At 48.4% G+C, this 16,030-nt stretch overlaps 1 protein-coding gene across 2 annotated transcripts in view; it reads right to left on the bottom strand.

Moving 5' to 3' along the window:
- The window catches only part of lsn (vacuolar-sorting protein SNF8), a 136,655-nt gene extending 124,537 nt beyond the window's left edge, over positions 1-12,118 (bottom strand). The window contains exon 1 of one of the 2 annotated variants that reach the window (XM_080277721.1): positions 12,062-12,118. The gene's annotated coding sequence lies outside the window, so the exon portion shown is untranslated. Of the gene's footprint in view, positions 1-11,880; positions 11,932-12,061 lie in introns of those variants that run through there. The other variant, XM_080277720.1, reaches the window with a different exon arrangement.
- Positions 12,119-16,030: the final 3,912 nt, after the last annotated feature.

Here is a 16,030-nt window from a genome sequence, read left to right as displayed (position 1 = left end):
AATGTCACGAATCAATTCGCGACATTTCCGTTTTGTGAGAAGCCGCGAACTATTAGTGGAAAGCTCACTGTGTATCGCTCAGCTAACCGTTTTCAGGGGTGACCGATTTGATGCACGTCACTAAGTGCGCTACTGAGCGATACTATTGTTTCTTTATCGTTCACCTCTGCTTGCCTAAACCGTTAGCCACGCCTTCTGGTAGCTTGTGCGTCCTGCCTGTACATTATTTGAATTGAGTCGAGTGTTTGTTGTGACGGAGGAAGGTCCTGTGCTCCAAGAAGTGTGAGAGGTCGCTAGCACCCAAGCTCCACTGAGACAGTTAATCCAGTCCTCCCACCTTAGTGGTGATACATAGCATTCATCGACTGGTATTTCCTTTGTGTATTTCCTAGTTTTAAGAGTTTAGTTAAGGTGTTTTTCCCTAGGCGTAAGTATTTAGCTATTGTGAGAGTGAGTGAGTGCGTCTCATTTAATTGATTTGAATTGTAACGTTAAATTTATTTTTTTGATTAATAAATTTAACAGTTCCTTTCTTGAGCTTAATGTAAGTAAACTCTTGTTTCATTTCTCCATAATTAAGCTTATTTCCCATATAGCTCCTAGCTTGCATAAACGTTTGCTTTCATAACTGGTACTTAGACCAGTCTTGTATTAACTTAAAATCCGTTGTGCCAGGAGTTAATGCATCAGCAAGAACCTGATGTTATTATTATTAGTATTAGTTATTTATTGTCAGGGGTGAAGTAACTTTCTCCAGAGGCTAACAGTACAGTAATTCAGCAATTGTGAGTAATTAGTCTCTGCTGTGTACTGTTGAGAAAGTTTATAAATTCTCTTTCTTAGAGAATCTTAGCAAGTCAGCGTAAAGTAATCGTTGCTTGATGTAGCAAGACAACCATTGTCTCTGCTCTTCAATATTATTGAATATTATTATCAATTTAAATAATATTTAAGCATTTATATCAAAATTACCGTGATATTATAATAACCCCGTGACATATACAATTTACTAATAGACAGATATTGCCAGATTCCTATATTACCTTCAATGCTACTAATATTCCTGTCTCCAAGAGTATTGAAATTCTCAGTGTTTCACTTAACAATGACCTCAGCTGGACCTCTCATGTGAGATCACTTGCTAAAACCACCTCAAAGAAACTAGGATTGTTGTACAGAGCTCGTAGCTTCATCACCGACGAGCAATTAGCTATAGTTTATGAGAGGCACATGCGCTCTCACCTGCTCACCCTCGTGGAGTGGATGTGGGGAGGTTGCACTACACCAACTAGACAAAATTCAGAACAAAGCTGTTAAAATTATTAACAACCCTGCTATTACAAATAAACTACCTCCCCTACAGGTAAGAAGGAATGTTGCCTCCCTTGCATTATTTTATATATACTTTTATGGCAAATGCTCAGACGAAGTTGCATCCATTGTGCTACCTCTCCATGCCTTTCCCTGTACTACACAGGCATCTGGTAGCACACATGACTGGAATGTCACACTGCCATATTGCAGAACTTCCGTCTATCAAAAATCTTTAATTCCTCGAACTGCATCTCTTTGGAACTCGCTTCCCCAGAGTTGTTTCCCCCTAAACTTCAACCTACAGCTGTTCAAGTCCAACTGCTACAGAAAAAAAAAAAGAAAAAACTGACTATTTTCAGGGTGGTAAATTGCCTTCTCCTACTAAAAAATTTCCCTCTGTTTTCATCATCATGTTCCTTAAGCCATATATACCTAGTTTTCGTTTCCCAACTTTCCACTTGGATGCTAGGTTAGGTTAGGTTAAGTTAGATTAAATTATTAGGTACAGTTAAGCAAGATTTGGTTAGGTTACTTGCCTAAGGAGGTGTGTGGCAAGACCCACCACCTTCTTTTGTTGTATAAGTACTCTGCATACCTTACAACAAAAGATAATCAGTCAGGTTTAAATTTAGGTTAGGACAGTCTCTTCCACCATTACGCTGATGAGTCAAATGAGATGACACAGCGGAACAGCTAAAAATAATGGGGAAACTGATTTCGCATGAGATGTTTATCTACCATCCCTGAAATAATAAGAAAAATATAACAGATTATCAAGAAGAAGAAGAAGAACTGATTTGGTAAGGCGCTTTTACTGCTTCAAATAAAGCGTATGTTTACTGTACCTTCTTCTTGCGGGTTTAAAGGATGTGGCCAAAACAATGGCCCAATGCCTTGTCAATGCAAACTGATTAGGGCCTCACATTCTAAGAGGGAGAGCCACCTAGATTTACGAAGTCAGAAGCGTACCACAGGACAAACTGCCGTAACTGAGGGACCTCATCGCCCCCTCCCAGGAGGATGTGAGGAGATGTTAAAAACTCACAGAGATGCCAGATGATTTTTCAACAGTGTGCGAAGGGAGTGGAACCTAAGGCACCACAGCATGAAGTGTTCTATGGTTTCTTCAACCCGGGGACATCATTGGCACAAAGGGTACTCCATCCTACCCATGCGATACAGCTGGCTTGCAAGGCCTGTGTGGCCCTAACCACAACTTGGTGATGGCAACATCGACATCCCAACAAGGATGGTGGGCCCAAGGGTGTGCAAAGGAATCAAGAATGAAAATGCCCCAGGTGGGAAGCTGGGAGGTTGACTGCGAGGTCTGCATTCCAATATGACATAAAGGCACTGTGTGCAATGTTAGAAAATGTGTTGGAGGTCAGTGCCTGCCTTGCTGCTGCATCTGCAATTTCATTGCCACGAATGCCTACATGCGAGGGAATCCATTGAAGGCAGAAGTGCCAGGGAGGAGTAGCTAGGAGAAGGAAGTGCTCCAAAATAGCAAGGGCAGGTCTGACTTGAGTCACTGGACAATCTGAGAGGAGGAGAGTAAATGAAAACTGAGTCTGTATATCAAACCACCGGTTGAGGGCAGATGAAGGTCTGTACAAAACTCAATGGCCTGGAGAATGGCTAAGAGTTCCACCGTCCATGTTTGGTATTTGGGAAGGTCCTCAAAGCAGGCTGCCATAGCAAAGGAAAATGGGGGAGAGTGGGATCCATCTATGTAAATCCTGAAGGAGTCCTTATGAAAAGAGGAGTCCATGCAATAGAAGAGCTGCCATGGCAAGACTGCATCTGCTGACTTCAGGAATGACACTAGGAGACAAAGGGATATAAATAGTGACAAATCCATCCATGGGGGGACTGGGAGGAGAAGGACCACTGGGGCAGGGCAGGGCGGGGGAGGTTGAAGGACAGAGTGTGGCAAGCCTAGATGCTGTGGAGAATGAACAGGAACCACATTCGTGACCAGTCTGGGGGCTGGCGGCGAACTGTGGGAAGGTAGTAGAAGGAGACCAGTTGGCTGGAGGGAAGGGCAGAAATGTAGTGGAGCAGCCTACAGTCCAATTCCATGCGACAGATGGAGAGGGGCATCACCCCAGACTCCACGTGGAGTGAAACAACTCGGGTGGACTTGAAGGTATCTAGAGCTATGTGGGGCACCGTATTCTGGATGACATCCAGCATTTTTAGGTAGGCCTGGGCTGCTGATCCATAAAATAAGAAATCATACAAAATTCTGCTATGAAGGCTTGTTACAGACAAAGGAGAGTGTTTCAATCAGCCTCTCTGTGAAACCCTGCTACACACTTCATAATGTCCTGGTACCTAAGGAATGTTGACCAAAGATGTTCAATGTGTGGGCCCCACCTGAGATAGGAGCTGTCTAAATGAAGGCCCAGAAATTTGTGCCAGGTCCATAAGGTGAGAGGCTCTTTGGCAAGCCGAATCCTTGTCACAGAGGGGAGCCTCATATGGCTGAAGCACATAAGAGCACTCTTATGCACATTAATTATTAATCCCCAGCTTGTAGCCCAGGTGGCAAAAGCATCCACAACTTGTTGGAGGCAATGTTGGGCCTCCTATAATGGGGCAGTACTGCATGGAATGGAAACATCTTCAGCATATGCTAGGATTGAAGCTCCAGAAGGATGAGGGAGGTTAGACATAAACACATTAAAAAGAAGGGGACTGAGAACTGATCCCTATGGTACTCCCTGCCTGACAGGTGGGGGAGGAGTAGGTACCGCCAAGAGAAACACTGAAGGATCGCTCATCCAAAAAACTCCCCATCCGGGCAAGCACTGATCCAATGACACCGAGATGACATAACTTGTATAGTATCCCATCATGGGACGCAGAATCAAAAACCCTCTGGAGATCCACAAAGACTGCCAGGAGTATCTGCTTGTGATAGTATAGCTGGTGGATATGATGGTCAAATCGGAGAATATCAGATGTCCCCCCTCCCAGAAAGGAATCCACACTGAACCTTGGACAGGCAGCAGTCATGTTCCAGCCACCAGGAAAGCCGACAGCACACCAACCTTTCGAGCATCCTCCCGACATTGGATAGCAATGTTATCAGCATGTACGAAGCCGGAGAAGAAGGGTCCCTCCCTTGCTTGGAGAAGGGGAGGAGGTGAGAGGTTTTCCACCAAGATGGGAAGATCCCCAACATCCAGCTGTTATTAAATATACCTAGGAGAAAGACTAGATAGGAGAATGGGAGATGTAGCTATCAAAAACTTGGGGACAAAGTCAGGGCCACACGCCTTCTTCGGTGGTAGAGTTCGCAGAGCAGAGAGAAGCTCCGTCTGGGCAAAGGAGATTAAGCCTGCAGGGGGGTAGGAGGGGATGCCTGCCTGAATGACTCTAAGCAACCGCTGGGAGTCTGAAAGTGAAGTAGGGGTACCACACCAAGATCCAAAGAAGATGGCCAAGAAGGAAACTTTGTCCTGGGATCCAACCAGAAGGCTGCCCTCCTTCACTAGGAATATCAGTGGGTGGTAGGGTGACCCTTCATTTAATGAACAAACAACCAAATCCAGGAATGGTGAGCTGGAGAATGAGAGGGTCGAGCAGAAAGTAGGCCAGGCAGCATGTCACACCCCGTTAAGAGTTCTCTTGCATTTCGCATCCCTATGGCGGTGGAGGCTTCAGTGGCTAGGGCAGGGAAGCTTCTCCCAGGCGTTCCAGGAAGACTGCCTAGCGTGAACAACCTTTGTGTGGTCCTCTGACCATCAAGGAATTGTAGCAGTGCCTCAGGGACAAGATGAGGACCTGCAGGAGGCCGCCTTACCCGCCGCAACCGCAGAGGAAGTGAAGGCCACCACACGGTCATCCAAAAGCCCTCCAGGCAAAGCCCTGGTGTCACCAAAGACTGCCTTAAAGGAAGACCAGAAGCTTCATGCGTGGATCCAATGTGGATGAGGTGAGGCAGGGCAGGGTGGAGATAGGCCAGGGACATCCAGGATAACTGGGAGGTGGTCAGACCCCAAATATGAGCCAGTTCACATGGCTAAGCCACTAAATACAGTGTCCCCGACATAGAGATCAAGTGTGGAAGGTAGGCTTGGGTGAGGGTCTAAATGGGTCTGTAACCCAAACGGGGTGAGTAAAGAAAAGCGACCACTCTCCATGAGAAACTGGAAGAGGGAGAATCCTGATCTGCTGCCAGATCCCCACACTAGGAAAGAATCCCAATAGGGGTGCCTGGCATTAAAATCACCCAGGAGGAAGCAGGGTGAAAGGAGCTGGTCTTGATAGGACCAGAGTTCTTCATGGCCAATGTTCTAAGGTTTTAGCAAACCTCCACAGTGATCCAACCTGTCACCAGAGAAGGGCAGACCACAGGAACTTCCAGCACCCCCCCAAGGGGGCAAAGGTCAGTGGCAGAACTGTGCTTGGCATGTCCTCCCTAACCGCATCAGCTAGACCACCCCTGACACCCTTACGATCAGCCCAATGGATGGTGAAACCCCGGAGTGACAGACGGAGATGTGGTAAAAGCCACATCTCACAAAGACCAATAACATCTGAGACAAGGTCTGCTACCATCTGTTTAAAATCAGAAGTTTTCTGAAGAAGGGACCTGGCATTCCAAAGGAGGAATCAGCAAAGAGGCTGAGGGACCATCACTTGGAAAAGAGGAGGGAGAGTAGACCGGGAAAGAGGCTGGCACAAAAATCAATGAAGAACTCCATTTCTATACACGGACAGGGCTGCAAGCAGGAGGTCCACAATGGATTCTGAGGAATGGGTGCCTGTGGTACTGGCTTGTGGGATGGCTAGAGATGTTGTCCTTGGTGCCAGCCGATGTGGAGGAAAAGGCATGTCCCTAGGTGCGCAGCCTATCACAGGAGAGCTGGAGGGGTCAACCTGAGCCTCAGCTGGGGCAGGGACAGTAGCAGTAGCCAATGAGGCCGAACTGACTGGCATAAGCTCAGGCATTGTATTAGGCTCGGTGGAAGGACGTGTGGGGTCACATGCAGCATGGAGGAGAGAGGTACGTGTGTTGGACGGGAATGATGACATCGAGGCCTGGGAAAAGGGGAAGGGTGGAGAAGTACTGCTGCCTGAGAGGTTGGGTGGGAGGACACCTCAATTGTCTGTTCCACTTCACTGGGTTCTGCTGCTAAGTCATCAGCAGAAACTTCAACTCAATCATTTTAAGCTGCAAAATGGTTGCTAGCTACCGCTACATATGTGAGTCCCATCTAAGCATGTCGGGATGTTTGACTACAAGCTGCAGGCATTGTCAAGGGGATACAGCTAGGAGGAGTGTGTCCGGATGGATTGAGGGCACACAGACAGGTGCTGACATCAGACAAGGTCGATGGGTCAGCTCTGGCACTATCATGGTTGGCTAGTGCTTGCTGATAAACTGGACATGTGCAGGAGACAACTGGATGTGTACCACCACAAAAAACCAGTAGGGGTCATGGGACCACTGACCACCCGATGGGGACTTGCAAGGATGGAACCCATTACACCTAGAGCACCTGACTTTGTTTTTGCAAGAAATTGTCCCACGCCCAAAGCGATGACACGTATAGCACCTCAGGATAGGAAAGACATAAGGTCCCACAGTGTAACAGGAATGGTCAAAGATAACCTGTTCAGGCAAATGGCCCCTGAATTTAAGTTTTACCACCCTGGCCGCCACTGCAGCATCACTCTCACAAAGCTGGTGACCTCCACTAGCTGGGAGGAACAGTTGCCAAGACAACGAAGGTAACTTAAAAGTTCCTCCTTTCTGATATCTGGAGCAACTGGCCCAACTTTCACAAAGAAAAACTCGCCACTAGAAGGTGTGCGGGCCAAACTGCACCTCACAGGCCAGTCCCCCAGCTGGGTGAGCATCTCAGGTGGCACAGTCACCTTCACCACATCACCTGCATACACACAAAATCTGATGGCTGATCCCTTTCCCAAGGCCCTAAGGGAACCTTCAATACAATACTGACCTAGTGGGGACCCGCTGATGGCATCTGACAACAGGAGTGTTGCTGACCAACCTTCCAATGCAAACAAGGCTCCGTTCTCCACTGGTGACACCGCTGTCTGGGGAGGAAGTCTGAACCCATTTCTCTGGGGCTCCACCCTCATCACTAGTGGGGGAATTTGTCCTCACCCTTTTTCCAGGCGCAGTGATCATCCCTGCAGCAGAGGTGGGGTCCATCTGGAAGTCCTGAGAGGCATGGCCAGTCATGGAGGACTCCACAACAGGTGACACCTTTCACGTAATTAACAGCAGGAACACATTACAATATTGTATCATAGTACTCCATATTGGTGGCAGTAACGTTACAAATCTGTAACGGGCTATGCACCCAAAAACAAAACGATTCTTGATACAGCCAGGATGCACACCATCCGACAGCAACCAGGTTTAGGCAGCGTCTTTTATTTACTGTATCACGTATAGAGAGGGAATGTAAGAAAATGTTCTGGAAAGAAGTAAAGAGAGTCAGACAGGGTGGCAATGAAGTCAGTAGGGGAGTGAAAGATAAAAATGGTAGATTACTAATCAAGAAGGGAGAAAAAGTGAGCAGATGGAGAGAACACTTTAAGGAATTGCTGAACAAAGAGAATGAAAGTAATGTGAGTACAAGTGGCTGGGGAATGGCTGGGAGAAGGAGGGAGGTGAGAAGACAGGAAGAAATTAGTAGGATGGAAGTTGTGGAAGCAGCGAAGAATGTCAAAATGGGGAAAGCCCCAGGAATTGATGGAGTGTGTGGTAAAATGCTGAAGCATGAGGGAGAGATAGTAGTAGAATGGATGTGGAAGATGTGCAGATTGGCCTGGGAGGAAGGTAGAGTCCCAGAGGATTGGAAGTCAGGTATAATTATTCCCTTGTACAAAGGGAAAGGGGAAAAAGAAGTGTGTTGTAATCATAGGGGCATTTGTCTTCTTAGTGTGATAGGAAAAGTATATGGTAGGATACTTATTGACAGATTTAGGGAAATAACTGAGGAATTACTTCGAGAAGAACAAGGAGGCTTTAGGAAGGGAAGAGGTTGTGTAGATCAGATATTCATTCTCAGATCTTTAGTAGAAAAGTTTCAAGAGAAGGGAAAGAAGCTGTACGCGGCCTTCATGGATTAGGAGAAAGCATATGACAGGGTGGATAGACAAGGATTGTGGAAAGTATTAAGAATATATGGAGTAGATGGGAAGTTGTTGAATGCTGTGAAGAGTATGTATGAGGGCGCTAAGGCTGCAGTGCGTGTGGATAGTGAAGTGAGTGAGTTTTCCTATTTGAAGGCTGGGTTGAAACAGGGATGTGTCATGTCTCCATGGTTGTTCAATCTGTATATGGATGGGGTTATAAAAGAGATACAAGGTAGGGCACTGGATGTGGGAGTGGCCCTAATGAGAGAGGGCAGTGTTTGGAAACTCCCCGAACTGTTGCTTGCAGATGATACTGTGTTGTTACGTGAAGACGAAGGAGAGCTGCAAGGCTTGGTAGATGAGTTTGGGAGAGTGTTTAAGAAACGGAATCTAAAGGTGAACGTAGGGAAGAGTAAAGTTATGGTCTTCGAGAGAGATGAAGTCAGTGAATGTACAGTGAGGCTGGATGGTGAGGATATGGAAAATGTGAGTACGTTTAAATACTTGGGTAGTGTGATGAGTAAGGATGGAAGTTTGGAGGGTGAAGTGCTTGAAAGGGTACAAGGAAGAAGGGTTGCTGGTTCCTTGAAGGCATTGATAAGAAACAAGGAAGTGGGCATGGAAGTGAAAAAGTTACTACATGACAGTATTGTGATACCAACTCTAACGTATGGTAGTGAAGCTTGGACGTTGTTGGAGAGTCACAAGTCAAGAGCGAGAGCTGTGGAAATGAGTTATTTGAGAGGAGCCTGTGGAGTCATATGGAGAGACAGACTGACAAATGAGGATGTGAAGGATTGTTGTGGTGTGGATGTGGATGTAATGGGAAGTGTTAGGAGAAACACACTGAGGTGGTTTGGCCATGTGGAGAGGATGGAGAGTGAGAGACTGATGAGGAGAGTGTATGTGAGTGAGGTGGAGGGAGAGAGGGGGAGGGGGAGGCCAAGGATGAGATGGAGGATTGGAGTGGAGAAGTATATGAGGGGGGGGAGTGAACTGGGAGCAGGGGAGTGAAATGGCCAGGGACAGGGTGAGGTGGAGGCGATTTGTTTGTGGCCACCCCATATAAGGGATTAAGGCATGTGGCAATAGATAGATAGATAGATGTATAGTGAGTGAGAAAATGGCAGAGTATAAGAGCATAGTAGAAGCAAGATTGGGAAGGTACCGGTATGAGTTAGAACAGATGGAATGAGTGGAAGAAGTATGAAAGATATTCACAGAAGAGATAGGCACAATGTGCGAGGTGGATTGTGGAGTAAGGAGGATATGCAGGGGTGTGCAAGGGACAGCATGGTGGAATGATGAGGTGAAATGAGCTGTGGAACAAAAGAAGAAGGAATATAGTGACTGGCTAGTGAATATCGGTAGGGGAGAAGATGAGAGAGAGAAGAGAGAAGTAGAGGCTATGTGAGCAGGAGAAGGGAGGTGAAGAGATTTGTGAAGGAGAGTAAGAGGATGAAGAGTTTGGGAGGAATCTGAGTGCGAAATGGAGGGAGAGTAAGAAACTGTTTTGGAAGGAGGTAAAGAAACTAAGGCAGTGTGAAAGGCAAAATAGTAGGGGAGTGAAAGATGGGAAGAACAGATGTTGGTGGAGAAGAAAGAAAATGAGGAGATGGAAAGAGCACTTTGAGGTTTTGTTGACTGTAGAGAATGAAAGCAGTGCTGAGTATAAATGGTTGGGGAATGGCTGGGAAAAGAAGAGATATGAGGAGGGAGGAACAGATCAGTAGGGCAGAAGTGGTTCAAGCAATGAAGGAGATCAAGATGGGAAAGGCCCTAGGAACTGATGGAGTGTGTGGTGAAATACTGAAGTATAGGGGTGAGATTGTAGTGGAATGGATATGGAAGTTGTGTAGATTGGCTTGGGAAGAGGGAAGGGTTCTGAAGGACTGGAAATCAGGTATAATTGTTCCATTATACAAAGAAAAAGGGGAGAGAGAAGTATGTGGTAACCATAGGGGTATTTGCCTTCTTAGTATGACTGGAAAAATATATGTTAGAATGCTCATTGACAGGGTTAGGCATATAACAGAGGAGCTAGCTGGCGAAGAACAAGGGGGATTTAGGAAGGGAAAAGGGTGTGTAGATCAGATATTTGTTCTAAGATCTTTAGTGAAGCAGTATCCAGAGAAGGGAAAGAAAGTATATGCTGCCTTCATGGACTTGGAGAAAGCATATGACAGAGTAGATAGGCAAGGTATGTGGAAGGTATTAAGATTATATGGAGTGGAGGGGAAATTGCTGAGTGCTGTGAAGAGAATGTCCGTGGGAGCTAGGGCTACGATGCGGGTAGATGGTGAGCTGAGTGAGTTCTTTGATCTAAATGTGGCACTGAAACAGGGGTGTGATGTCTCCATGACCGTTTAATATATTCATGGATGGGGTTGTAAATGAGGGTAGCTCTAACGAATGAAGATGAGGTGTGGAAGATTCCGGTGTTGCTGTTTGCTGATGATACAGTATTGTTGAGTGATATGGGAGATATGGCATTCCCCCAAGCCAGACCCTGTATTGGATCATATAGCCCCACTAAGTTACATGACCTCACTACCACTCCCGGCACAGCAGTCCCGGGCGAGGCTCGAACTCGCAATCCCCCAATTACGAGCTTGATGCTCTTCCACTGAGCCGCCGTGCCCCCTACTGCTGAATGAAGATGAATGGAAGTTGCAAGGTTAGGTGAATGAACCTGGGACAGTGTATAAGAAGAGGAATCTGAAAGTTAAGGTAAAAAAAAGTAAAGTTATGGTGTTTAAGAGGAATGAAGCCACAGAATGCACAGTGAGGTTGAATGGTGAGGATATGGAGAATGTGAGTGCATTCAAGTACTTGCGTAGTGTGATGAGTAAGGATGGAAGTTTTGGGGATGAAGTGCTTGAAAAGGTACAGCAGGGAAGGAAGGCTGCTAGCTCACTGAATGCAATGATGAAAAACAGGAGGTGAGTATGGAAGTTAAGAAGTCGCTGCATGATAGTATTGTGATCCCTACCCTGACGTATGGAAGCAGGGCATGGACCTTGCTAGAGGGGAACAAGTCAAGAGTGAGAGCAGTGGAAATAAGTTACTTGAGAGGAGCATGTGGAGTGACACGTTGGCGAATGAATAAGTGAAAGAAAGGTGTGGGGTTGATGTGGATGTGAATGAGAAAAATAGGAGATATACACTGAGGTGGTTTGGACATGTGGAGAGAATGAAGAATGAAAGACTGACGATGAGGGTGTATGTAGATGAAGTGGAAGGAGGGGCAGACCGAGGATGAAGTGGAGGGATGGAGTTGAGAGGTATATGAAGGGGGAGGAAGCGAGTTGGGGGAGGGCAGTCAAATGATAGGTGACAGAGCGGCTTGGAAGCGTTTTGTCTGCGGCCACTCTTTGCGGGATCAGGGCGTCGGGCTAGATACATGGACAGATAGACGTATAAACTGCTTGACTGTCTCACCTTGGTATATCTGCCACACCTCCACAAAAGTAAACAACACCAGCGACTACAGAACAACAACCACCTCCCTAAAGTTGCCAATCCTCACCTGATACATTTAAAGTCGGTCAACTAAACTAATTTTCTTAATGTGCTTCAAGTATCGCTGCAGTCACAAATAAAATATCATTAACATATTTACTCACTACGGTGAGGAAAAGACCCTCCATTATAAGGAAAACACCAAAGTATGTTAGCATACGGGTACCGTCTCACTTCCGGGACCTGATGTTCATGCTCTCATTACTTGAATGAAATGTTCTATATATATATATATATATATATATATATATATATATATATATATATATATATATATATATCGTTATGCTGGGTGTTTTTAGTCCGACCTCTCGTCCTAAAAACGCCCGCGACAGAGCGGGGTCCTCTTTTCGGTGGATCGGTAAATTTCAGCATAAATCACTCCGTGCATACGACACCGGACCCACAAAGGAACAGGACATAAACAGCCGTTTTCTCAGTCGCCTAAGCACCCGAATCGAGCATCCGCTCCCGAGCCTAGGACGCCAGCACCCGATAATTGAGATTGGTTTTCTCAACCAACGAATTTCTCGGGTGGGAGCGCTCGAGCCTAGGAACCTAGCGCCTGAGTGACCAGCACTGAGTTGGCAATACTGACAGGCCCGCCTGTGGTAGTTAGCAGTACACCTTAACACATCTATTGTCTTAAGTCATACACCGTTACAATATAGAACAGAGAGACACTGGATATGCTTTGGACAGGGACACAGAGTTAGCCTTCAATATAAATGTTCACAGTTACACTCAGGACATAGTGTTCTTCACTTACACATGGATAATGAATTATGATAACACGATACCCGTATTCTGTTTATAGGCGGACTTGATATTTTATATATTAAGTCTGAAGCACTAGGGGTGGGAATATTACTATAACTGTTCAGGGTGCGGGCCGCGACAGTCGCGGTAACACTCATTCACCGGTCTTCGGTTTTCCCGCACACCACTGGTCTTGACCCACTATTTCTATAGGTTTCTCTGTCTGTGTTTATTCGTATTTTCCACTCTGCCGGGGTATCGTTCCTCACTGTGTCACTTGTAACTTAGCTACTTATATTGTTTGGCCCTCACTTTGTTACAGTCACTATACACTCCCGCCTCGACGGTTCGCGGCACAAGAGGAGTCGATATCACTACATACCTGTGTTTCCTGGGTAAAACCTGATGAGGTGCCCGGGCGTGAGAGGAGGCCCTATGGGGAGCCTTCCTGTAGGGGGCAACGCATTGTCCGTAGGGGCGTCACCGCCCGGGTCTTCGTCGTCGGAAGTGTACAGGGAGGCCCTCCTGTCTGGGGGCCTCGACCTGGAAGTAGGCCCTCGTACCGGAACCCCGTCAGTGGGGTGCAGGTGGCTCTCCGGTCTGGGGGCCTCGACCTGATAGATGGCCCTCGGGACTAGGGCCGAACAGCTGCAGGAGGCGGCCCTGTCGCCTCCGTCTCTGGGGAGAGAGAGAGCCTGAGTTGCCCGGGTCTGGGGCCTGCTGGTCAGGCCTGGGGGTCCGGAGGCTGCAGCCGCCTACAGGGTGGAGCGCCGTCAGGGGTGAACTGCGGCGCCTTCTCCGTCGGACGTCCGGCAGGGGCAGGTACCTCCCAGGGGTAGGTGGTAGGACCGGGATCGGGGCCACGCCACCACTCCGGCAGCACCTCCGGGGAACCACTCCTGAAAGGAGACAACAAAGGGCGTCCCATGCAGCCGAGAGGTAAAGGGTCGGCCGCGCAAGAGACCTCCTGCTTCGGGAGGACCGCCGGAGTCACGAATGAAGGGCGTACAGTGGCCGCTCCTTCCCCCACATGTACAGTGACTGTGTTGGTGGTTCCGTGACTCCAAGGGCCCGCAGCTGAAGGGCGTACAGTGGCCTCTTCTTCCCCCGCACGTACAGTGGCCGTACTGGCGGTGCTGCTCCCAAAGGAGGAAGAGGCAGGAGAGGGGTGCACAGTGGCCACGCCCTCCCCGGTACGTACAGTGGCTGTAGCCGTGGGCCCGTCTGCCCTAGTACGTACAGTGGCCATAGCCGTGGGTCTGCCTGCCCTGCGGGAAGTAACTGAAGGGCGTACAGTGGCCGTTCCTTCCCCGTCACGTACAGTGGCCGTGAGCGCGGTGTTACTCCCGCAGAAGGAGGAGGTAGTGGATGAGGGGTGTACAGTGGCCGTTCCCTCCCCGTCACGTACAGTGGCCGTGATCGTGGCTCTACTACTCCTGTCTCTGCCAGTCGGGGCGTGTTCCATAACTAACGCCCCGAGGCCGTCCCCAGAGGTGGCTGTGACCGAAGGGCGTACAGTGGCCGCTCCTTCCCCCTTACGTACAGTGGCCGTGATGGCTGAGTCACAGGGGGCAAACAACTGAAGAGCGTACAGTGGCCGCTCCTTCCCCGGCACGTACAGTGGCAATACCGCAGTGTTGCTGGGACTGACTCTGGATCAGCCCCACCCCGAACCTGGTGAAGGCTGCCCCGCTCGCAGGGTCGTTGCCTCTTCCCGCTTACTTGGTGTTGGGACAGTTGCAGGGAAGAGGGACTCAGGACAGGAATGCCCCGGTGACCCTCTTGCTCCGGGTCAATAGCCCCGCCGTGGTGTCTTGGGGTGGCGGTGTGGTAGTGGCTTGGTGGGGGATGGCGGGGTGGGTGGTCCTGCCGGACACTCGACGGAGACGGTGCCGCAGCTCACCCCTGTCGGCGCCTCCCTCTACAGGTGACCGCAGTCTTAGGACCCCCAGGTTCAACCAGCAGCCTCCAGATGAAGGCAACCCAGGCTCTCTCTCCCCACAGAGCCAGAGGCGACAGGCCCGCCTCCTACAGCTGTTTGGCCCCAGTCCCGAGGGCCACCTCTCAGGTCGAGGCCCCCAGACCGGAGGGCCTCCCTGCACCCCACCAACGAGGCTCCAGTACGAGGGCCTCCTCTCAGGTCGAGGCCCCCAGACAGGCGGACCTCCCTGTGCTCCACCAACGACTAGGACCCGGGCAGTGACTCCCCTGCTGGCAGTGTATTGCCCTCTACAGGAAGGCTCCCCCTAGGGCCTCCCCCTCACGCCCGGACACCAGGGTGATTTGTACTCAGGACACACGGGTAAATAGTAACGTTAACGCCCCTTGTATCACGAACCGTCAAGACGGAAAAATAACAGTGAACAGTGACGAAGTGAGGGCCAGAACAATACCAGTGAAAGTTACCACTAACCTATTAAAGCCCGATACCCGGCAGAATAGAAAATAGCCTTAGTCCCAGATAAGAGAACATACAGTAATTGTGAATCAAGACTAGGGTGCGCGGAAGATTCAAAATTCTGTGAATAAATGCCGTCGCGACTAAGTGACTCCATCAAGTGTCGCGATCCGCACCCTGTCTAGTTATAGTAGTATTCACCCCACGGACTCTTGGCCCTGTTCATCCCCAGTGCATCGGACTAAATATATATAATACTAATTCTGCCTAAAGACGATATAAGGATATCGCGATATTACAACTAATAACATAAGTGTACATGCAGAATACTGTGTCTCAAGTGTAACTGTGAATCTTGGTGTTAAAGGCTAACTCTGTGTCCCTGTCTATTGTATATCCAATACCTCTCTGTGTTATATTGTAACGGTGTAGGAATTAAGGCAATAGATGTGTTAAGGTATACTGCCTGGTTTTTATGTCCTGTTCCTTTGTGGGTGCTGTACTTCCGGTCCGGAAAGAGGACCCCGCTCAGTAGCTGGTGTTCTTAGGACGAGAAGTCGACCTAAAAACACCCAGCATAACAAAATATATATCTGTATGATTGGAGTCGAGTCGACTTTCCAACACACGGACAGATTTTTATATGGTATAAAGGTTTCCCCCCTGGGGGTAGGGGGGTTTCAAGAATACTCCCCCAGTATCCCTGCTTGTCGTACGAGGCGATTAAAAGGGTTGGTGGTGGGTTAGTGCCCCACCCCGTAAAAAGAACTAACTAAAAAAGCAAATAAAGCGCCTCGGACCCGGACGGACCATACGTTGACGACTAAGGAACGGACAAAGGACATTCTGAGGGTAAGAACGTGGAATGTGAGAGGAGTGAATGATGAAGTGAAAGAGAGAGAGATTGTCCAG

This window comes from Coenobita brevimanus, chromosome 71 (genome assembly GCF_032717465.1).
Source record: "Coenobita brevimanus isolate Jiangsu-jjx chromosome 71, ASM3271746v2, whole genome shotgun sequence".
NCBI classification, from domain to species: Eukaryota; Metazoa; Arthropoda; class Malacostraca; order Decapoda; family Coenobitidae; genus Coenobita; species Coenobita brevimanus.
This window is presented reverse-complemented; position numbering and strand designations above follow the sequence as displayed.